The 23447-nt window shown below is 41.3% G+C and overlaps 3 pseudogenes; 1 reads left to right on the top strand and 2 right to left on the bottom strand.

The window, feature by feature from the left end:
- Positions 1 to 1410: 1410 nt before the first annotated feature.
- On the top strand, positions 1411 to 2790 carry LOC133914717 (protein ALP1-like; annotated as a pseudogene).
- Positions 2791 to 5460: 2670 nt separating this feature from the next.
- On the bottom strand, positions 5461 to 7015 carry LOC133914316 (serine/threonine-protein kinase STY46-like; annotated as a pseudogene).
- Positions 7016 to 7336: 321 nt separating this feature from the next.
- LOC133914716 (signal recognition particle subunit SRP54 2-like) lies at positions 7337 to 23305 on the bottom strand (annotated as a pseudogene).
- Positions 23306 to 23447: the final 142 nt, after the last annotated feature.

Raw genomic sequence — 23447 nt, 5'->3', positions numbered from 1 at the left:
TTATAGCATTAGTTATTTCCTTGCTAGAGCGCTAGCGTTGTTGTAAAGGTCGCGCTCCTTTTCCTCTTAATGAAGCACCATGCACGTTCTTGAAAAACAAATATTAGTCCGCAAGCGAATACATACTCGTTACAAGAAGACTGCATACCTGGGTAGTATGACCTCCACCAAGTTACACTTTCTATGAAGCGCACAAGATAAACCAACAACGTAAGTTGATAATGATCCACATGATGCATGCTACTGGATAACACATATGGTAAAATTTGTTACAACATGAAGATATTTTCTGCAAAACAATTAAACATATGGTAAAATTTGTTAGCAACAACTATGATAACAGATACTCAGATTTGACCATGTATAATAAAGTGCACGGTTTCATGTACCGGACGAAATATGAGTGGCAAGCATGTATGATTTGGTCATGTAGATGAGAGCTTCTTTGGACCTGGTCATGTATGCACAGTTTCATGGCTATATTGGACCAAACATGTATGATTTTTGTTACTATATTGAACTATTGATATGCTATATTGAACTACTGATTTCTGTTACAATTTTTTTTATTACAATATTGCTATGTTTGTACTGTTTTGGCATGAATCACAAGGAAACATGCCACTAGCTATGTGTTAGCTAGCTGCTTGTGTGGGCTTGGCTTTGAGTAGATCACAGTAGCAACATACATAGTCAAATATCAGTGCAAAGATAATTGAGATATTGGGAACATGAAGACATGTGTCTTAACTAGCTAGCTGCTAGCTTTTGCATATCTTGTTCAATGGAGTAGTGCTTGTCTTGCTCTTCGGAGCCTGCTGCTTAATCAATCTCCCAAGTTTTTTAGTGCCTAATCCAAATTATTTTTTCTTTCAACTTTGAAAAACCAACTTCATGCACTTATGTAATTAACTCTCCTTTTCTTTTTTTCATCTATAAAAGGACTCCATATGAGCACTAATTTAGACTAGGCAGCTGGTTCTTTTTTTTCAATTCTAGTTGTATCACCTGGTTCGTAGTTAACTTTTCTATATTAATCTTGGCAACTTCAGAATATGCTTTCTTTATTGTGCTGGCTAGTAATTGTTGTATGTGGTGAGATTAAATTATATATCATGATTTCTGTATCATGTAATATTTCTGCGTTGGATCACATCTTTGGGTGTTTGGGAGTGGGAAGTAATGCGTGTGGGGACGATTAGGTTGTGGATTTTGGCTTTGATTGAGGAATCTGACACTTGCATATGATAGTAACATGTCACAAATAGCGTGTTTCTGTAGCTTCTTAATCTATGCATGCTTGATCTGTATGGCTATGTCAATTGCACTTCAGCAGAATGATAAGGACAGTACATGTTCTCTTGCTATAACGTAGTCTGTTAAGTAAAAAAGGATTATATGGTAACCACAAGGGAATTAATTGTATATGAATGTTTTGGATAATTGGTTTCAGTATAGTTTATAAACATAATACATAACTATTGAACTATTGAATTTTGTTACAAATTTTTCATACATGTTTGGATTGCCTTTGGTCATGTAGATGGATAAGAGGAAGGTTAAAAGGAGAAAGTTATTGCTAATCAGTACTGCTGCATATGTGCCTGCTTCTATGGTTGCTTTGTATGTCCGGTCTAGATTAAGGAACAAGAGAGAACCTATTACATATGATCCAATGGAGGAAAATGATAAGGCTAGAATAGACTATATGAGCAATTAAATTTACAAGAATGATACAACCTGCACAAATATGATTAGGCTTAAGAGAGCATCTTTCTTTCAGTTGTTTCAAGTTTTGAGGGAACGGTATTTGCTCCGTGACACTATACATGTATGTGTTGAGAAATAAGTTGCCATATTCTTGCATACAGTTGGACACAACACTAGGAACAAGGTAGTTGGTACACACTTTGGTAGATCAAGTGAAACAGTTAGCCGATATTTTAGACTAGTCCTTCATGCCATAGGTGAGCTAAAAAATGAGCTTATCAAGCTACTGTCTTTGGAGACTCCAACCAAAATTGCAGGGAACCCAATATGAGATCCATATTTTAAGATATGACACTTGACAATTATACCTTAGAGTTAGATGTATGTGGTGTATATTTTGTAGGAACTAATTTTTTTTGCATGTTGACCAATATGATTGTATTGGAGTCATTGATGGAACACATATAAGAGCATCAATTAGTAAGTATATGGAACTAGCCTTTCATGGTAGAAAGTCATTCGCTACTCAAAATGTGATGGCTGCTATAGATTTTGACCTGAAATTCACATATATTCTGGATGGTTGGGAGGGGACAACACATGATGTTGTGGTTTTAGCAGATGCACTAGAGTGTAAGAATGTCCTACGAGTTTCAGAAGGTAATATTATTATAGTTATATGTGTCCTTACACAATTTATTGGAAAATAATGTAATCATCATGTCCCTCATGTCATAGGAAAATTCTACCTAGTGGATGCGGGATATGGAGCCAAACCTGGGTTCTTGCCACCTTTTTGCGTTGTGCGCTATCACTTGAATGAGTGGAGAAAAAGTTGGTCCAAAATGAGGAGTGACCGTAGAACGTGCCTTTGGGTCACTCAAGAGGAGGTTCAAAGTTCTAGATGATGCTACCCCATTATTCCCATACCCTACTCAAGTCCATATTGTCATAGCTTGTTGCATCCTCCACAACTGGGTTCTTTCTCAAGGGATTGATTGTTTCATTCTACATGAAAATAGTTGGACACCTAACCCCATAGGTCAGCTAGGGAACAAGCAAACGACCATAGATTCATGATTGACAAGAGGCAACTGATTGCTGAAAGAATGTGGGCGGACCGACAAAACCATTATGGCCATTAACTATAGTTCTTTTATGTAATAATGAGTTAGTAATGTTCTGAATTTGTACTGCCTATTTTTTTTTTCAAATGTATGTACTGGGAATATTTGGTACCTTGTACCTTATGTTTGATCAAATTAATGTAATAGTTAGCTCTTTTCTGCTGATTTGGTTTATTTGTTGTTGATTCTGTTTGGGATTGAACAAGAAACATGTTTCATTTGTAATGCCTACCAGCTTGTTGTTCCAAAAAAATGTCTGTTCTTATGAAGCATTTTACTGCCTTGTGCTGTCAACCTTTGGAATAATTCAACCTTGTTTTTCTTCTTATCAAATGTTCATTTTTTGGTAGGAAATGGATCTTGAACATGATGGAGATAGGTCTGAGTGTAAAAGTGTTGGAACCGAGCTGATTGTGTGGACGAATGCAATGTCATCCTTCATATTATCCTACTTATCTCAACTTATGGCTAATGGCACTCGAACCTCTTCCGGCTTCAAGCAAGTTCATCTTAATGCTTGTGCTAAGGCTTTACATGAGCAAATTGGTGTTCTTGTTACCGGCACCCAAGTTGGTAACCACCTTAGAAAGTGAAGAAAGGTCTATAAAAAGATTCAAAAGCTCAAGAACCTAAGTGCCGCACTTTGAGATGAGAACACTTGCACTATCAGGCTTGATCCAGGGCATTACAAAGATCATGTTAAGGTAAGCTTGTTGCATCTTGCTTGAAGATTGTGGTAATTTTATGAGTGCATTACAATTGGTCCACCTGCAATTTGAAACTAACTTGGTAGTAATAATGATACATACCATCTTTGCATTGGCTTGTTGGAACTACCACTAACTTGAAATGACAATAGATTCAAGTATTTCCTATGCACATTAGTCTGATATAACTTACATGACAATGAAAAGAAGAAAATGAGCAATGTATAGCTTCATTCCATACAACTGATATATGAGATTAAGGCTATGCTAACTTTTGTTATATAGTTGTCCAATTTGTTTGGTATGCTATATAGCTTCATATATAGATGTCCAACTTCGTTCTATACAACTTCATATATAGTTGTCTTACTAAGGCTATGCTAACTTTTGTTTGGTTCTAATATATATTTGCCCAATTCTAATATATAACTCTTGTTACAGAAATCTGAGAGTATAGTCATTTTTGTTCAATTCTAATATATAACTCTTGTATGTATTGTTAACTACTTCTTGGCATGTCATACATACTGCTTGTCTCTGCCAACAAGAATCTGCTTGTTACCCCTTTTAACATTCTCTGCTTGTTATAGAAATCTGGGAGTATAGTAATGTTTATGCTACACTAGTTTTCTGTCCGTACGTTGCAACGGGAGCCGAATATTTTCTCGAGACAATATTGATGATTGGTTGAAACATGTGTTGTTCCTTCACTATGGGAGCGTGTGTATGTTGTACATGGGTGAATCGGTTGAGGAAGCCACGAGAAAGGAAAAACAGAATACAACAAATGAAAGGAAAGAATTAAGTGGAAAAATTTTGTTAAACAAAAGTGGCGTAACACACATACAGCCATGCAAGTTTAGCAGTCTAAATGTAGTGATAATGTAAATAAAAATAGATTTCATCCACATCTTAGTTTGTCCATATGCTGATTGTAAATACTTGGAATAATTCTAATCTCCAGATTGGCTCCCTCGCAGTTGAAATGTCCTTTGATTCTCAAGGTGCATACTAATTCTTTGCAAACACAGCTTGGTGATGTTTTTCCCAAAAGTCAGGCCCTATGATATCAACATGTGCCACTGTAACTTTCAATCATGTTCTTTTTTAGGGATTCCCATAGTCATCAGTCTTCACCATTGTTTCTACCTAGAGTTAATATGCAACACATTAATATCATGTACAAGAAGTTTGATCTGAAATCAAGTCATAATTAGGCACCTCAGGAGTGAAGTATAAACAACTATCGTATATGATAAACTAAGCATCTGTAAGTGAAGAACTTAAAGCGTTGAACTCTCAGCTGCAAAACCACTTTATTCGTTCCTTGGGCCTTTCATCTAGAGACAAGTAGAACCGTTACGGGAGCAGAAAAAGTAATGCTAACAATGCAAGCTCAGCATCAGGGTCACTTGGGCCATCAATCCTAGTACCGGTCCAAAAGTCCGAATGGGTGGTGACTCAAATCATCAAATTTCATGTCAATGAAAAATAAATTAAGATTCTTTGTTCTCAACGTAGGAACCAAATCTTGGCACAAGGGAGCTGCCAACTTTAGCTCAACTTTTTTCAGAGCAGAGTTTGACATGCAGGTGCCTTGTTTAGCTCACAATTTGTAGCCCCCCCCCCCACCCAATCATTTCACACACCATAGGACACCGTATAGCATGTCCCAAAAGAACACGGGAATTCAAATTGTGAGCACCTCGTAAGTAGATTTGCACAACCAAATGGACTCTTAAAGAACCATAGCACAACCTAAATATGGCTTATTATTTCAACTACAGCAAGATTACAGCATGTTAGAAAAATCAAACTGATAATGTACAATTCATAGGCATTCTCTCCTATGTTACATCGTGTGATGGAACTCAGGAATAACAAGCAGATAGACTATGACGATAGCGGATGGGCACAAGACTGCAGCTAAAAATTGCCACTTCAGTCAATTGCAGCAGGTCTATATATCTGTGTACTAGCGCCAGGCATGAGGAACTGGCACAGATTGTTGCTAAGATCCTTCCAAATGAATCGAAACCACGTATATTTGCAACGTCTCAATGTCCTCGTCCCCTCAAAGCTGAAAAGAAGCCACCCAGTATTTTATCCTTGTGCTTCCCCTCATGCTCATCTCCAACCTATCAACATGGGTTGATAACAGCATAAACTCCCATTTCCATAAGCAAGTTGCAATCGCCGTATACTAGGCCCTCCAATTTCTTAAGGGGTTTATCTAAAAGATTCACGATATAACTAGGAGGACCTTTCAAATACCACACATGAGTCACTGGACATGCCAGTTTGATGTTAATCCTTAATGCAAACCTCCTCTGCTGTTCTCTGAAGAGTTTCTAATATTTCAGAGAAGTTTGGCCTTTGAGCAGGGTCCAGTTGCCAACATTTCTGAAGAAGCTCAGCAAGCTTTGCATGAGTGTTTTTTTGGAATTGTAGGTCGTAATCCCTGTGAATGAAACTTAACATATTAGAAGCATTCAATAATGCAATTCTATTTCCTTTCTCTCTTTCTAGTGCAGAGGGAAAAAAGTATTTGACCTGTGGTAAAGAAAACACTGGTGTAAGAGTTTACATAAATTGAGCAATAATTCCACTTATAAACATAATTTGAACAAATAAGACAACAGAAAAAAAAATTGAAGCTGAAATTTTTTACCTTCTGCACCACACCAACAGCTTCTTGTAGTGGAGTCAAGTACTTGTAAGGAATCTAGAGACGACCGATGGAGACACCAACTAATAACCCATTTCAAAAGAATAATCTAGTGTAATGAATGAATAGAGTAACAAAAGATTAATGCATGCACCTTCCCTATTAGTAGTTCCCACAACAAAATTCCAAAACTAAAAACATCAGCCTTGTGGTCATAGGGTTTGTGTTCTATGACCTACAACATTGAAGATTTTGTTAGGCGATGTACCACTTGTGTACAAAGTAGTAAATGGAAAAGCTCGATTTCTTGAGCCAATTGCTATTGCAAGTTTGATCATTTGGAAGGTATACTTTATATTCCATACCACTATAACTTACTGTAAAGATGCATAGATGTTTTTTTGTCATGACGATACATAAGAGGAAGCTACCAGCCTACAACAACATGAAAACCTTCGAAATTCTTCCTTCACCAATTATCTTACGCTCCATATCATCTCTATTCTCGGATAATTATTTGATGGCTAGGGTTTAAGTTAGGTGCTGCTAAAATTGAAATTGTTGCGAATAAATTAGTAATAAGTAATTCACACTTCTCCCAAATACATGGAACAACATAGATTTCGTTCACATATTAATCATGAACCGTGGAGATGAACTTAAGAGAGTGGGTGTTTCATGACATAGTGACAACATTTCTTTAATATAAACATTGACAGCTATAAATGATAAAGGTGGCAAGGCTAATAATAAAGGATTACCTTGGGGGCCATCCAATGGTAAGTACCAGTTTCTACAGTCATAACTCCATATTGAGCTTTAACACGGGCAACACCAAAATCAGCAACTTTAACAATCTGCAGAAGGAAAAAAAAATTGACTAGGCAAATTTATCCAATCCCACTTTGTAAATCAAACTTTCAGGTAGATTCATTAGACGCTACATTGTGCTTGTGCATAAATCAACAAAAACTAATTTTAAAATCTGGTGCATGTGTACCCTCTGGGAAAACTATGATGACAAGCTCAGCGACAGCTCTGAATGTCAGCTTCAAAGCTCTGCATTTTTCATCACGTAGGTGATCCACATAAAACCATACTTTTGGTGATCTAGTTATCTGAATTTACCGATCGCCGCCCATTCCCCTAAACATTCCACTCATTTCCTTTGATCCCATATGTTTCATCAGAGATTGCAAACCGCCCATGCCACCTATCTACTTCAGTATCTGTGGCAAAAGGACCTTGCTCATGTGCAGAACGTTCATGTTGCGGGACAGTGCACTCATCTCTCCTTTCTTTGGTATCTTGAGCCCCTTCATCTTGCTCCAGATCTTAGCAAGCTGCTTGTACTCTTCCAGCATGTCCATGACATCCCTGATAGGCCAGCTAGATCCTCGGGCAATCCGAATAATTCTGGATTCAGTCATCAGCTTTGAATTTGTGATGTCAAGCTCTAAGAAGAAAATTTGGTATGACGATGACAATTGTTGCAATATTACTCCAGTAATTAATATAGAGGAAGGAACATGTCAATGGGGCTTACCTGCATCTGTCATGGAATCCATCATCATCATGTACCACTTAATCTTAGTCTAGCTTTCCTTCTCATGTCCTTTTGACATCAATTCAGCGCTAAATCCAGGCAACAAAAAGAAGACCTGCAAATAATCCAAAATTTAAGTTTTCTTTCAGTGATGCGCCCTGATCATGATGTTGACTGAACATTAATAATAATATGTGATTTACTGTGCTAGTTTTGCATAGATGTTAATGAAATTTTGAGGACTAAGTAGCTAACCTGGCCAATAGGACCCATTTTCAGAATGTTCTGGAACTGCTCATACATAAGTCTGAGAGTAAAGCTTCCTTAAGACAATTTCTGCAGAAGCTTTGGTTGTTGATTGGTAAGTACTACTTCATGAATCTTGTCCATAAAGTCTGACCAGTCTCCCATGCCTGCCAAATACACAAAATATGGTTAACCAAAGGTAACACACATATAAATGAGCGTACCTCATATTTTCACTAACCTAACAGATGACTAACAAATGGTTTCACATCAAAAACTTCAAACTCATCGATATGTTCTCCAATTCCAATAAATATAACTGGACTTTTTGTTGCTATGACCCTAAAAAGAAACAAGGATGTTAGGTACGCCAAGTTCCTCACATGTTCTGAATGTTAAACGTGATATAGAAGTAGGTATTCAAGGATGGTATCCTAAATGCATGCACAAGCACGAAGGAATAACTTATTGAAAAAATAGAATAAACTAAAGACAACATGAACGAAGAAAGTGTTGTGCTCAAATTAGCTCCAGGCTAGAAGTACATTATCCTGAAACACATGTGATATGTAGAAACTGTTTCAAGAATAGCATCCCACTATCTCAAGGGTCAAAAGAAAAGCTCGGAGAAGAGAAGACCACGCTACTGAAAATTTCAAAACAACAACAATGGTGATAAAAATGATTTGGCAATCACCAAAAACCTCATGCATGCAAGAGATTGTTGGGTGAGGGAGATGAGGAATGTGATGGTATAACATGCATACCTCAATTCCTTGTGCTCGAAGAGGAGATTTGAGGGAGAATGAGAGTTTGAGGGAGAGGGAGAGGGAGAGCAGCAGCTCTTGCTGCCCCTTGCTGTCTAGTTGGGAGTGAGGGAGTGAGAGAGAGTGGGTGGGGAGAGAGGGGTGGGGCTGCTGCCTTGTAGCCAAGTAAGAGAGGGTGAGGTGTGAGGCCAGCCAAGTTGGGTCCCCCTCGTAAGAGAGATAAGTATTTTATTCTGTAGAAATTATATTTCTTCTCTCTCCTTTCTAATACCCCAAAAGAGAAATTCTAACGTCGGGTATTTTTCAAAAATGCATAGCAAATATCAAACACTAATTGAAATAACAAACAATCAACAAAGCATAACAATTAAACATGATGCTAATGTTGCATAAATGACATGATTATGCTTTATGACATGATTAAGGAAATGGGACGTGACAGTAATAGGAATGGCCATTTGACCTTGTCATAGGCCTTCTCAAATCAACCTTAAAAATTACTCCACTCATTTTCTTTCTGTGTAATTCATGTATTGTTTCATGTAAGATGACGACTCCATCTAGGATATTTCGTCCTCGCATGAAAACAGTTTGAGTTGGACTGACCTCTTGATCCACAACGGAATTAATCCAGTTAGTGGCTACCTTTGTGAAAATCTTGAAGCTGACATTCAGCAAACAAATATGCCTATATTGTTGGATCCTATTTGCCTCTGTGATTTTCAGCAGAAGTGTTATAACCCCAAAATTAAGAATAAACAATGACAGTTCTCCCACATATAATTTGTGAAATAAATTCATCAAGCGAAACTTAATGACATCCCAGAATCTCTGGTAGAATTTTGCCAGAAACCCATCCAGGTCGGGAGCTTTATTGGTTCCATGTTGAACACTGCCTCCTGAACTTCCTTCTCTGGGAAGGGTGCTGTAAGGAATTTGTTCTCAGCCACTGAGACCTAAGTGGCATCCTCATTTCTAGACTCATATAGTGAGAAGGAATTGTTCTCTGATGGCCCAAACAAGGTCTTATAATACTTGGTAATATAGTCCTTTAGAGTGGTCTTGCCTTCTATTTTTCCTTCATCTTGCTCTAGGAAAAAGATTTGTTTCTTCCTATGCTTGCCATTAGCAACCATCTGGAAGTACTTGGTATTATTATCACCTAGCAAGACATCTGTCACCTTCGCACGTTGTTACATCCTGAGTTCTTCTTCACCAAGAAGTCTGGCCAGCCGATCTCTAGATTGAGCCAACTGCTCTCTCTCAATATTGGTTAGGCCGCATACGTCGGGTGCAATATCCAACTCATCTACTATGGACTAAAGGTTGGACTTTTCTTGTTTTTAAGTACCACTAGTATGGGCCGCCAACCCGTAAATGTATGTGCAAAGTGCTCATCATGTTATTCCATCGTTGGGTAAGGTTACACCCTTTTACCAGCTTATTCTAGATTTCCACCACACGGTCATGGAAATCATCCCGTGTGAACCAGCTAAGTTCTAATTTGAACTGCCTCCAATGCCCTGGTAAACCCACCACTCTAGTGTCAACCAACAGGGGCATGTGGTCAAAAACACCTCTATCCAGAGCGTGTATAGAGACTAACGGATTCTTAGACTCCCATTTTGTAGTCATAAGAACTCTATCTAACTTTTCATAGGTCAGAGTAGGAAGTTTGCCCAAGTGAACTGTCAACCTATTAAATAAATTTCTCTAAGATCAAAGCTATTAATGGCAGCATTGAACAGAAAAGGCCAACGATCATTATATCTGTTGTTATTCTTCTTAGTGATATTCCTCAAGATATTGAAATCTCCACCAATCAAGATTGGGAGGTGGTTCTGTTGGCAGGCCCACACTAACTCCATAAGGAAGTTAGAATTAAAATCATCATGCGCCAGTCCGTAGACTGCCAAAAGGACCCATCTAAATTTGTCTATCTTATTGCTTAGATGGAATTTGACCAAAAAAATTCCATAGTCTTCTCCACTACGGAAGCCGAATATATAGCCGTCTAGAGCATGTTGTGCTGAAATCCTTTATATGAAGCAAACCTTGTTGGACTTTAGTGTTCGTCTAGAGAAGTTTTCACTCTTTTGTGACAACAATAGTACCATAAAACTTGCAAACAATCCGGAAAAATCTCACACAAAGCACATTGACATTCGCCATCACTTTCCTAGAGATCATGTGACTAAAAATAATATTTCTCTTAGTGGTGTAAGGCCAGAAGATTACTTGGCGGATATCTTCACAAAATCTCTAAATAAAGCCACATTTTGTAGATTGTAAAGTGAGTTGAGCGTGATAGATGTTTCAAACATCTTGTATTGCCTTGTCATATAGATGCATTCATGATAGATGCTTGTCTAACCTTCTCAAGATAGTGGCAAACATGGGTCTTGCTTGAGTTGATGGCCTCAATTTTTCACTCAAGGCATATTATTGGGTTCACCATGAAGAAGCTTGGGTAGGGAAGTAATATGACAAGATAAATTCATTTTATGCTATGCATTCACATGTCATATAATGTGCACTCATGTTTAATTTCATGCAGTCATTTTGCATTGCATGTGCATTGGCGGTAGAGAGATCACAAAGGAGGATATCACTCTTTGATATTGTTGTTTGCTCTTAATGTGAACATGCACCTCTATAAGTGTAATTAAACAGATGTAAGTGCCTAATGCCTATTGTTTCATGTCCTAGCGAATTTTAAGCCTTAATCTTTGAATCATAGGCAATATGGCTCAAATATTTCCTTGGAGTTTTCTTCCTCGTTCTTTGGTTTTTATTGTATATTTCAAAATTATTATAAGATAGACGTGTGGCAAATATTTGAAAATGAGTGTTTTAGAGGGTAAGGTTTCACTTAAATTGGTCCAAACATGTGTTCTTGTTGTGTGGTTATTTGAAGTTTGGACTCAGCTAGAGATTTTAGTTCAGCAGAATCTTTTTCTTATCACCAGATGATCTGGTGCTCTCTGCTTTCTCCTCACCAGATCATCCGGCACTCAGTGGTCTGTGTTGTATGAAGTCCCCATGCAATTTGTCCAATGTCAGCTCCAGGTCATCACCGAACTATCCAGCGCTCAGTCAAAGGCAACAAAATCAGAGATGTTCAAACATAGTCGAGGAGTACGGTTTTGTCAACATCGGACCTTCCGGCATTCAGAATTCAGTTTTTTCTCAGAAAAGGTCCAGCGTTCAGTGCTTTGTTTAGCGGACATTCCGATGTGTGAAAGTCAGTTTTTAGCTCAGTTTGCAAGCTCTCTGCAAAAATTGGTTCGGCGCTATTTCCGGCATACAAACTGTTTATCGTCGGACCTTCCAACATTCGAACTTGTCGTAGGTCCCACCTGTCATATATTCTTTGTGGGCTCGGCTATAGATCCATATCGTCAAATTTTCTCAAGTTTCATTCATATCCATGCAAAATCCGACCAAATTTGAGCAATCCTTTGATCATGTGTTGCAATTAGAACCTAATCCTATACAATGATCACCTATTAGGGCATGATGATCTAAATTGTGCATCAAATTGCTTGATTTCTTCAATTATAGGTCAACATCTAGCAAATTTGTCTCAATTTCATGTGCCTTTTGATCAACTTGTTCAAATTGAAGTCAAATCCTTTGAAAATTGATCATTTTCTAGTGTCGCAAACCAGAATCCATAGCACCTTCATCAAAATTCTCCACAAATTCTTGCTTAGGATTCAAATTCGGGTACAATCGTTCAAATTTCTTAAACTTGAAGTGTTTGCTCGTCTCTCTTTGTTGTTTTCATCCTCTGGATGGGTCATGAACACCGCAACAAGGGCAAGGCAGTTGTAGAGCCAAAGAAGAAGAAGTCCAAAGCACAGAAAGAATGGGATCATGCAGTCGCAGCAGTAGATGCACAACACGGTTTTCATATTAGGGATGACTCATCCACACCTCGTCGGTCCTCCCGTACTTGTTCTATCACGGGGTCAGGCTTGATGCCTCCCGACGTGTCAGGTAGCCAGAAGAGGGCTCGTCATAAGCCAGAGACAAAGGAGGAGGAGCAGCCTCAGGGGGAGCAACCCCAGTAGTAACCAGAGCAGTAGCCAAAGCAGCAACCTCCAGCACAAGGTGAGATTCGCTTGCGTGACTTGATGTCCTTCAGGTCACCAAGAATCAAGAAGTTGAGGTTTGTGCTAGCCAAGGAGTGGTTTACCCCGTATAGAGATGAGGAGGTAAATCCCGTGTTTTGGACCATTCTTCAGGAGAGTTTTTATGCATCTTACTTGAGGAAGAATGTCAATTTGAACAAGCATAAGACGCTCAATTGGCACTATATGTAGTTGGCTGCAGGAGGAGTCGATTTGAGATCTCTCTTTGACGTCTTCCCAGGACTCTTAGCTCTACTTATAGATGTACACTGATATGTTAAGGAGTGAGTGAGAGTATTCTATGCTATAGTGTGGATTGAGCCGGAGCACAACTTCATTCAATTCATGTTTGAGGGATTAGATGAGTTGTATAGGAGCAACAAGCTATAGGCCTTAGGGGTTCAGGTGAGTGAGAGGTGTTTGCAGAAGGTCGTTCATCTGAACACCAACCTCCCTCGTCGTGGTCTTATTGGAGGAGTCTTCCCTATAGACGACGAGATTAAGCCACTCTTCAAGCAGCCCTTCATCCTAGGTTCACCTCGCCTATCAGATATGCTTACACCTGAGGCGAAGGCGATTCACATGGCCATGAGATGCAGTTTGCTGCCACGTATTGGATACGCATAGTCGATCACCAGTTTGCAGCAGTGGCTACTCCTCTCCATTATCACTCAACAGTATTTTGATATTGTGGATTTGATTCTGTATGAGATTGAGGACGTGATAACCGATGGTATGACCATGGTCAGATAGCAGTCGTATGCACACCTTATATCTCATATGCTTGCTCACTCTGCCAGGTTCTCAGAGTTCCTTCAGACCTACGAGTAGTCACCGAGTTACTTCAAGGAGTATATTCCTATTGCTCCTATAGATAAACATCATGGTCAGCGTGCAATGTTTCATGCACAACAAACAGGTGCCAGCTAAGGATAGAGACAAAGTTACAGTTAAGGACTAGGCCCTAGTTGAGGCTGAGGAAGAGTTACCTCAAGTGTTCTTTGACATAGACAGTGACAGTGACTTAGATGACATGGAGTACTTTCCACCAGTTGCTAGGTCTTTCAATGATGAGCCAGGAGGTTCCTCTCATGCTGCACTGCAGACTTCGGCTCCTTCTTCTTCAGCACCTGAGACAACACCTCATGTACCTCCTATTGCTTAGTCTTCTGAGCTCACTCTCATTCTTTAGCAGATGCAATAGCAGTAGCAGACCATTCAGCAGCAATAGTTGGCAGCTCAGGCAGAGATGCAAGCAAAACTTCAAGCTGACTATTTGTGCTAGCAGGGGAAGTAGATGGTCGATCCAGCAGCAACAGGCTATGTTAGTAGCACTTCAGTCGTACAGAGAGAAAAACACTCAGATGTTCTCGTTCCTGTTTCAACATATAGGTCTACAGTTGCCTGCTGCACCTCGAGCACATGCTCCAGCTCTGAGATCTCTCCCATGCAGTGTTAGCGGTCTTTTGGATACTCCAATGTCAGGCTTTCCACAGTCAACACTCTTCTCCACTGGAGTCTTCTCATAGCCTGTTGGGACTTCGCAGATACCAGTGTTTACTCTGTTGATGTCACCTTTGACTACTGGACCTCTCAGTTTCGATAACTCTCCACAGCTGATAGTCCTAGCTTAGCAGCAGTCAGTCGAGTCACCTTTGTGACGGCCGTCTTTCCCCTCCATCTCCTCTCTCTGCCACGTCAGCCCCTGTGTCATCCACCTCCTCCCACCTCTCTGTAACTGCCGCTGAAAACCACCGACCATGACCCCCACGCTGCGCATACACCACCCTCTTCGCGCCATCTCTGCCCAAGCCGAGCCCAGCTACGGTTTCCTCGAGGCCGTGTCGTGCCGTAGCACCCCTTCTCCGTCACACCCTCCCATGGAACTGCCGCCAACATCGTTGACCGAGCCGCCTCCCTCGCCATTCTCCTCTGCCAAGCGCGCGCCCCGCCCCATCTCCGACAGAGCTGAGCCCACCTGCAGCATCCTCACATCGACGTAGTGCCATGGAGTCACCCCCGTGTCACTCTCGCGCCTCGCATTTCCACCACCGTCGACCTCAGCGCACCGTCGCCGACCTCCTCCACCGCGCACGCCTCTCCGCGATTCCGGCTGAGCCAAGCAGCCCACGGCCTCACCATGGTGTGGTGACCTCGCCAGCACCCCTCCTCGCTGCTTGTCGAGTCTCCATCGCTGGCGACCGTCGCCGGGGAGAGCATGGCCGAGTCCTGCTTTGCTCTCCTTTCTCTTGGTAAAATAGCAGAAAACCCCCTCCCTTTTCTTTCTTTCTTATTCCTTTTAATTCATGTTTAGGATTCTTTGAAGTTAGCCCCTATTGTCTATAGTTAATTCTGTTTCTAATCCTTTTAGTTCAAATACAAGTTATCTTTTCAATTCTTTCCAGCGAATTTCATCCCAATTCAAACTCCATTCCAGATATTCATCTTATTCATCATATTTCAGCGGTTCGTACTCTTTCATGTCCGATAATTATATTTTGTCGCATAGCACTATATAATTTCTAAATATTATTTTAATAAGTTGGATGCATATCATATGACTGCGATGTGTAAGAGCTCACATATCGTTGCACATCAGATATGAATTCAATATTAAAATGGTATTTATAAAATTATATAAGATCTCACTTGTCAATATTATCGGACATCGTTGTACGTTCATCTCCGATAAACCCAAGTTTTTGTCGTCTTCATGTTAAATCCAGTCAACCCAGTTCTTCCTTCATCAAAAACCCCAACCCTTTTTGTCCTTTCCCCTTTTTAATTGCAAATTTGGTTTCATTTTGTATTTATTTAGTTTTGCTCTTATTTGCATGATTTCACGAGTAGAGTACGACGTGTCTAGAAGAATCGATGATCTGCAAAGTCAAGAGTCAGGACTTCAGGATATCCCAGGACCTAGTTCAGGAAGATCACTGAGCAGCATCTAGGCAAGTGTCCTTGATCACATTGAGCCTATTATAGAGTAGTGTGTCTTTTACTTTTTAATTGCATGCTTTGTCAATATGAATCCCATGTTTAGGGTTTATTAGTACTTTCCATATTATCTTTGTGTGTTGTAGTTTGGGTGTCGAGGTTAGAAATGCTTAGTTGTGCTGTCAAGTCGGGTGGGATAAATGTTAATTGGATTAATGGTCTATGCAATATAAACCGATTTGGGTAATCTATTGTAGCAACGTGGATCATAGGGATCTGTGCAGGTTGGTTTGGTTGGTATGGCTGCTGTGTGCGCATTGGGTGATGTGCAAGTACCTGCTTTAGATCCTAGGGACCAGTTCTTGAAGCCTGTAACCCGGCTGAACAGCACAACCACATGGCTTATATGGGTACGGCCTGGCCGATTAATTAGCCACCCCTCCGGTTCTGCGAGCACTGTTGGACGATTAAGTGGCACAAGAGGGGGCTTCTACAGTGATGTAATCGTCTGTTAGCGGTGAAACCTCAGTGAGTGCTTGCAGGTCGGCGGGAGCTTTGTAAAGGCCTTGTAGTGAGACCCCGGCTCTACACCCCAGAAGTGTGAAGCAAAACGGGAATCACGACTCGTGGGTAAAGTGTGCAAACTCTGCATAGTATAAAACTGATCGATCAGTCGTGCTCACGGTCAAGAGCGGCTTGGACTTCTTCATGATTAGTGGGGAATCTTGGATGGTTGGTTTTGGGTAGTCGGGTGGTGGTACCCCGATGAGTTGGTAGCCGGATATGGAATATCTGGTGAGTTTGGTAGTCGGATGGAATCCGATGAGCTGTTCCTTTAATGTTGGTGTCATTACACATAGTAAATAGGACTGCTAGGTTTCCTTGAGTCCTAAGTTATTTTGGCATAGATGCAGTAAACCTGAGTCAAACCTTTCTTGTCTTAAGCCCTTATGTCATATTTTTCCACACTTGCGGAGTACGATATGTACTCACACTTACTATTTCCAAAAATAAATGCTGCTTAGTTAGAGAAGACCACACGGAGATCAAGGAAGCTAAAGACTACAATGAAGACGGAGCATCTTAGGTCGCGTTTCCCCCAATCGATTGCCAGTGGTGTGCCCTAAAGCTTTCGTTGGAGTTTTCTCGAGTTCATCCGCTGCTATTCAAAACTCTGGTAATTGTTTTAATAAAGTTGTTTTTGTTCGATATAGAACTGTATATCACTGATATGTCACCGCATGTATGATGAAACTGATCCTGACATACATGTGGAATACACCTGGTTGTTCTTTTGAAAAACTGGGTGTGACAACCTCCTCCAGTCGCTCAGCCCGTGCTTGATGAGGCAGATTCTCCCCTTCGGGCTGTGCAATGCCATATCATTCAGGAGATGGCAGGTTAGGATGTCGGTACCTCTAGCTCCAACCCCTAACCCGACACAGTCTCGTCAGAGGTTCCTGCTCTTTAGCCTCTGATTAGCCTTCCACGGGATTCCTCTCACCTCTCATTGACACTGTTGCTGCCAAGCTCAACTCTTCTACATCCAATTTCGAGTCTGATGCTTCTTAGTTTCTGGTGCGACCTTCTTTGGTAGTGTCAACTTCTCCGTCTCCTTTGGCTCCAGATGTTTAGATGTATTCTCTTTTTTGTGCTTAGATGATAAAGGATGAGAGAGTCTAGTGTTAGTTAGGGGGAGTTGTGAAGAGAGATAGATAGTTTTGAGTGTCTAGAGAGCTTGTTAGTTTTAGGGGGAGTTTAGTTTTTTGGGTAGCTTGGCTCGAATTTTTGGATTTTCATGGATTTTGATGTAATGATAGGCTATTTGGCTCTCTCTATTGATGTGTTTCACTTGTCATCACATTGTGTTTTATCCAATGCCTGTTTTAATTCTAATTCATTTAGCATGATAGGTTGTTCTAGTGCTAGTCTTTGTCTTGCTTTATTGCTTTATGTTGTCTATTGCCTAGTTTGATAGGGTGTACTTCAGTTCATATCTTAGTATTTTTCATTCGTGTTGTCATCAATCACCAAAAAGGGAAAGAGTGTAACATCTAGTCCCCTAGAGAAGTGTTAAGTGTTTCGGTGATTAATGACAACCGTGTCATTGTGGCTAGTATGTGTGTTTTGGAGGGTATCAAAAATTTAGTTCACAATGATGAGTGGGTTCCTTAGTCCCCAAGGTGATATAATGGACGATCAAAGGACATATGCATCAAGATTAAGGATCTTCTAGTTCTAAGTGTCATAAGGAGATGAATGACACTTAGAGTAGTTTAGGTCTCTTTTCTTAGTCTTTTGACCGTACTATAAAGGGGGCTAAGAGCTATAGCTTGACCTAGTTGAGTCTAGACAAGGTTGAATGCACACTTGCGAACTTATAGCACTATGTAGCTCAAAGAAGCCCGTGGTTAAGATGTCAAGACATTAGAGCTGAAGATTGCTTGAATTGGACGAGCTCAGAAATTTTTCAGTACACCGGATGATCTGACGATACCAGAGATGATCACGCCAGAGTATTTATTGGATCAAGGCAAAAAGATCTTATGCACACCAGATAGTCTGGCGACTAAGACTCATTAACATCAGAGATATTTTTGTGTGGTGATGTAGCACAAAAAAGTTGAATACACGCTGGATGTTCCGACGTGTAAAGAAGGCTACGCCGGAGAATTTTTTTGTAGAGAGGATTTTAGCAAGGTGTTTGAAGTTTATACATGATGGATGGTCTGGCGTGTACACCGGAATATACGCTAGAGTATTTCTTGCAGAGAAGAATTTCAAAGTTTGGATTTCATGGTTCTACATGCTGGACAATCCGGCGTGTGACCAGAGGCTTCATCAGAGTGTTTAATAAGCTTAATGGCTAATTGATAGTTGGCAGTTGGGAGTGTTTGAAAAGGATACACGACGGATGTTCTGGCATGTGTAAGTCAGTGCACGTCAGATATTCCAGCATTCACAAAAAAATGGGGTAGTTGGGCAACAACTAGATTTAGACCTCTAGCCTATAAATACCCTCTAAATCTATTTCACTTTGAACTCTTGCAACCCAGAGGATCTTATACATTGTGTGTGTCATCAACAAGCAAGAGAGAGCACTTAAGTGATTTGCAAAGTCCCTAATTGGAAGATTAAGGACATCATTAGTACTTTGAGAGTAGTAAGTGTGCATCTAGTTGTAGTTTAGTCTAGATCTTGGTTAAGTGAAGCTATTGGCTTGTTACTCTTGGTGGTTGGTAACACCTAGCTGATCTTAAGTGATTGGAGTTGCCTTGGTGAGCTCTTGTGGGAGCCCCGGAAGTGCGATGTACTTGGTTTGATTCCCGCTAATCCGAAGATGGAGAAATGGCAATCATGAGGGAGCACTTGAATCTAGGTGACTTAAGGGGGAGCGATATCCTTGGTAGATGCTCCAACAAGGACTAGGGGGAGTGTCAACTCCTCGATACCTCGGCAAAAAATCGGTGTCCTCTTGTCCATATTTCTACTTTCCCGCATGTACTTTGAGCATTTATATTCTTGCAAGCTTTAATTCCGTAATTTTCTTAGTGTCTTTGCTTGCTTGTTTTGTTGTCTTTCTCTATCTTGTTCATGTAGTTGTATTAAATTTTATCTAGGATAAGGTTTCTACTTATTTTAGTTTTCGGTAGAAGTGTTTTTAATTAGTGCCCAATTCACTCCCCTTGGGACATTCGATCATTTCAAGAGTCCGACCACGAGAGAAAGTGTGAACAAAGAGCACAGGATCATGAGTACTAGGAGAAAAACCAGTGGCAATGATCACAGAAGAAAAACGCTCAAACCAAGTTTGAGGAGCTTGCTTAAGGCTATAGAGAGTGACGGAGGTGACAAACCATGCCCTCAAGAACAAAATACCCTGGTGATGGGTATATGTAGACCTCCTCACACAACTCACTATTAAGAAAGGCATTCTTGACATCAAGCTGAGAGATAGACCAATGACGCACAAATGCAACAACAAGAAGAGTGCGCACTATGCTCATATGGGCCATCGGAGCAAAAGTCTTATTATAGTCACGATCATGCTCCTGCTGGAAACCATAGGCAACAAGACGAGCCTTATAATGCTCAAGAGAACCATCAGATCAAGTCCTAACCTTATAAACCCACTTTACACGTGATAGACTGAACATGTGGAGGAAAAGGAACAATATCCCATGTTTCGGTGCGCTCAAGAGTAGCAAGCTCCTCTGCCATCGCATGCTGCCATTCCTGATGTGTAACAGCATCACGATAAGAAGATGGCTCGGTAGGAATATCACCTGCAAAACCAAAATGATCAGGAGGTCAAATTGAATGGCAATCACGAAGAGAATAACGAGGAGAAGATGGAGGAACTAAATCACCAAAAGTAGATGGCTCATCAGAAGGTGACACAACAGGATGAGAGACAGCATGAGAACAACAGGTCTAGTGGAAAGGAAAAGGCTCAACAAAACCAGAAGGAGGAGGATCATGTGATGTGGAGACCAAAGGCATGGAAGACACGGAAGAAGGCATAACAGGAGAAGGCACTAGTTGTGCATGGGGAAGGGAAGAAGAAACAGGAACAGGTGTGGCAGGAAAAGTGAGAAAAGAAAGTGGCTCGACTAAGGAAGCTGAAGAAGTGGAAGGAGAGGTAGGAGGATAGAAGGGATGAGACTCATCAAAAGTAACATCACGAGAAATGCGCATCCGACGAGCAACTGGGTCCCAAAAACTATCCCTTATACTTAGTACTATAACTAGGGAAGACACATTCAACAGATTAAGCGGTCAGTTTGGTACGTTCACGAGGGGCGAGAAGAATGTAACAAACACAACCAAAAGGACAAAGAGAGGAGTAGTCAGGAAGGCATCCACATAGACGCTCAAAAGGAATCCTACCCTTGAGAGTAGAGGAGAGTTGGATATTGACCAAGTATGTGGCACTGGAGATCGCCTCAGCCAAAAAATGAGATGAAATAGAAGAGGCAATCATAAGTGTGCGAGCTTTCTCAAGGAGATGACGATGCTTGTGCTCAGCAATACCATTCTGAGCATGAGCTCCAGGACAGGATAACTGAGATAACATACCATGTTCAGCAAGGAAGGAATAAAGTGCCCAGAAAGAAATTCGCCAATAGAGTCAACACAAAAAATACGAATAGGAGTGTCAAACTGAGTATGAATCATAGTGGCAAAGCGCTTATATATAGATAACACCTTGCTATGAGAAGACATGAAATGAAACCAAATGTGGCGAGAGAAATCATATATAAAGATAATATAGTAGCTATGACCCCTTTCAAAACGAATGGAGCTGGACCCCATACATCTGAGTGAACAATATTAAAATGACGTTGAGATACTGACTCACTATAAGGATAAGGAAGATGAATCTGTTTACCAAGTTTCCAATCCTGACAATCTAAGGATGCATCTCTTGAGACAGACCCTAAAAGACCATGACAAATTAAAGAAGATAGATGCGTCCCACAAACATGACCAAGACAATGATGCCACTACTGAAAGAAGCAACTAGTCAAGGAAGCAGAAAGACTGACAACGGTAGCGAAAGGAAGATGAAGCCAATCAAGCTCTCGTAGACGCTGAGAATAATGGCACCGAGGGCCAGTACCAACCAAAGAACTCGTGCAACGATCCTGAACACAGCAAGAGTTAGAATCTAGGATAACACGAGAACCATGGTCAGTAAGCTAACCAGCTGACATGAGCTACATGGTGAGTTAGGGAACATGAGCAACATAAAGAACTCTAACAGAAGAACTACTAAGAGTGCCCTAACCAGCAACAGAAAGAGAAGTAACATCAGCAGTAACATCATGAATAGGAGAAACAAGATGATGAAGCAAAGACAGATTGGAAGAATCAAAAGTCATATAAAAAGATGCTCCTGAGTCAATAATCTAAGGAGAAGTACCTGATTCCGTGGAAAGTGATCTCTTAGTGATAGAAGAGAGAGTAGTAGAACATGTCGGTGTAGAGTCAGAGGTAGTAACTAGACAACGAAGCAGCGTCATAATCTCCTGCTGAGCGTTAGCCGAAGTAGAAGCACTAGAGGAACATCGAAGATGCTTCTTCTTCTGGTAGCAATTCACCTCAACATGGCCCTCCTTACTGTAGTAGATGAAGCGAGGGCGACCACCACCACCTAAAGAGGTTACAGAAGGCGAAGGAGTCGCACGAGGAGTAGACAACGGTGTAGACAAAGACGTAGGCGCAACAGGTGGATGAGCAAGCAACACTGAAGGAAGTGGTAGTGATCCAGAACCACACAGACGAGTCTCCTCAGCTCTGTAAGAGCCTTCACAAGTGTGACACGAGGATGTCGTGCAAGTAGTTGGGCCCAACGCTGCTCAACTCTATACGAAGGCGAGTCAGGAACTTGTAGAGGCATCAAAAGTCACATTCAGCACGCAGATCCAAGCAACACTGATAAGAGTGGCAACCAATAATACAAAGAGAGTCCAACTGATACCACACATCTAATATCTGAACATAGAACGTATCAACTGTGGCATCACCATACTGAAGAGACTGCTCTTGGCGAACAACAGACAGATAGAGAGCATCTCCAGATGGCTCATAGATCTGATGAAGATGAGCACATCTAAAAGGCAGTAGAGAACTCAACAATCTCAGAAGAAAATATGTGCTCCACACCAGCAATCAGAATAGACGCTGCACGAGCATCATCATCCATCCACTAAGCACAGTCAGATAACCGATCATGGTATAGCTCCAAAGCTTCCTAATATGTGGAGACAACGTTCTCATAAGTAGCTGTGGTGATGTCAATAGCTACTTTGTCTCCTTGGTCAATAGTCGGCTGCACGGGCTCCATCGGAAGCTTCAAAAAAGGCAGATAAGGAACGTCGTCACATAGAACACCCCAAAGACGAAACCCACGTATGTCAATAGGGTAGTTAGCACCATCAAAGATCATCGAGGAACTAAAATAGTGTTCGATGACATTTTAAAGAAATGACGAACGACGGCAATAGCGCAAAGGGGAGCGGTGATCGATAGCAAGAGCGCAAAGATAACAGCGAGCAACAACAAGAACGCAACAAGCGATGGCAAGGGCGTAAAGGGGAGCAGCAATTGGCGGCAAGAGCACAAAACTAGCGGCGAGCTACTACAATTTTCTTTTCTTTTTTTTTCTTTTTTTCTTCCTTATCTTTGTCCCGACACGGCTCTGTTAGCTTCTATTACAAAGCCAGTCACGAGGGACCAGGATGGACCGAGTGGATCTGGCGCCTGACGGGAGACGGTGGCGGGCGGGGCCGAGCGGAGGTGGGCGGGGCCGAGCGGCGCTCGAGCGGCAGCGCAGAGGGGCTGACGAGCAATGAGCAGCTGGCGTTTGGGGGGATCCAAAGGCGGCGGACCGGATCCAAAAGGCACCGACTGGAGGACGGCCGGCGGGAAGGCAATCGGTGGGAGGTCGGCCGGCATGGGTGCAGGCGCTCGGTAGTGGGGCGAATCCGAGGTTGCGGTGTTGCAGCAAGTGACGAATCGCGACGAACCACAGGCTGCGGCGTGCTGCAGCAAGCAACGTAGAGACGGGCACGTGCCGACCTAGAGCAGAGACAGGCAT

This window comes from Phragmites australis, chromosome 4, assembly GCF_958298935.1.
Source record: "Phragmites australis chromosome 4, lpPhrAust1.1, whole genome shotgun sequence".
NCBI lineage: Eukaryota > Viridiplantae > Streptophyta > Magnoliopsida > Poales > Poaceae > Phragmites > Phragmites australis.
The sequence above is the reverse complement of the archived record's forward strand: the minus strand, read 5'-3'. Positions and strand labels throughout refer to the sequence as shown.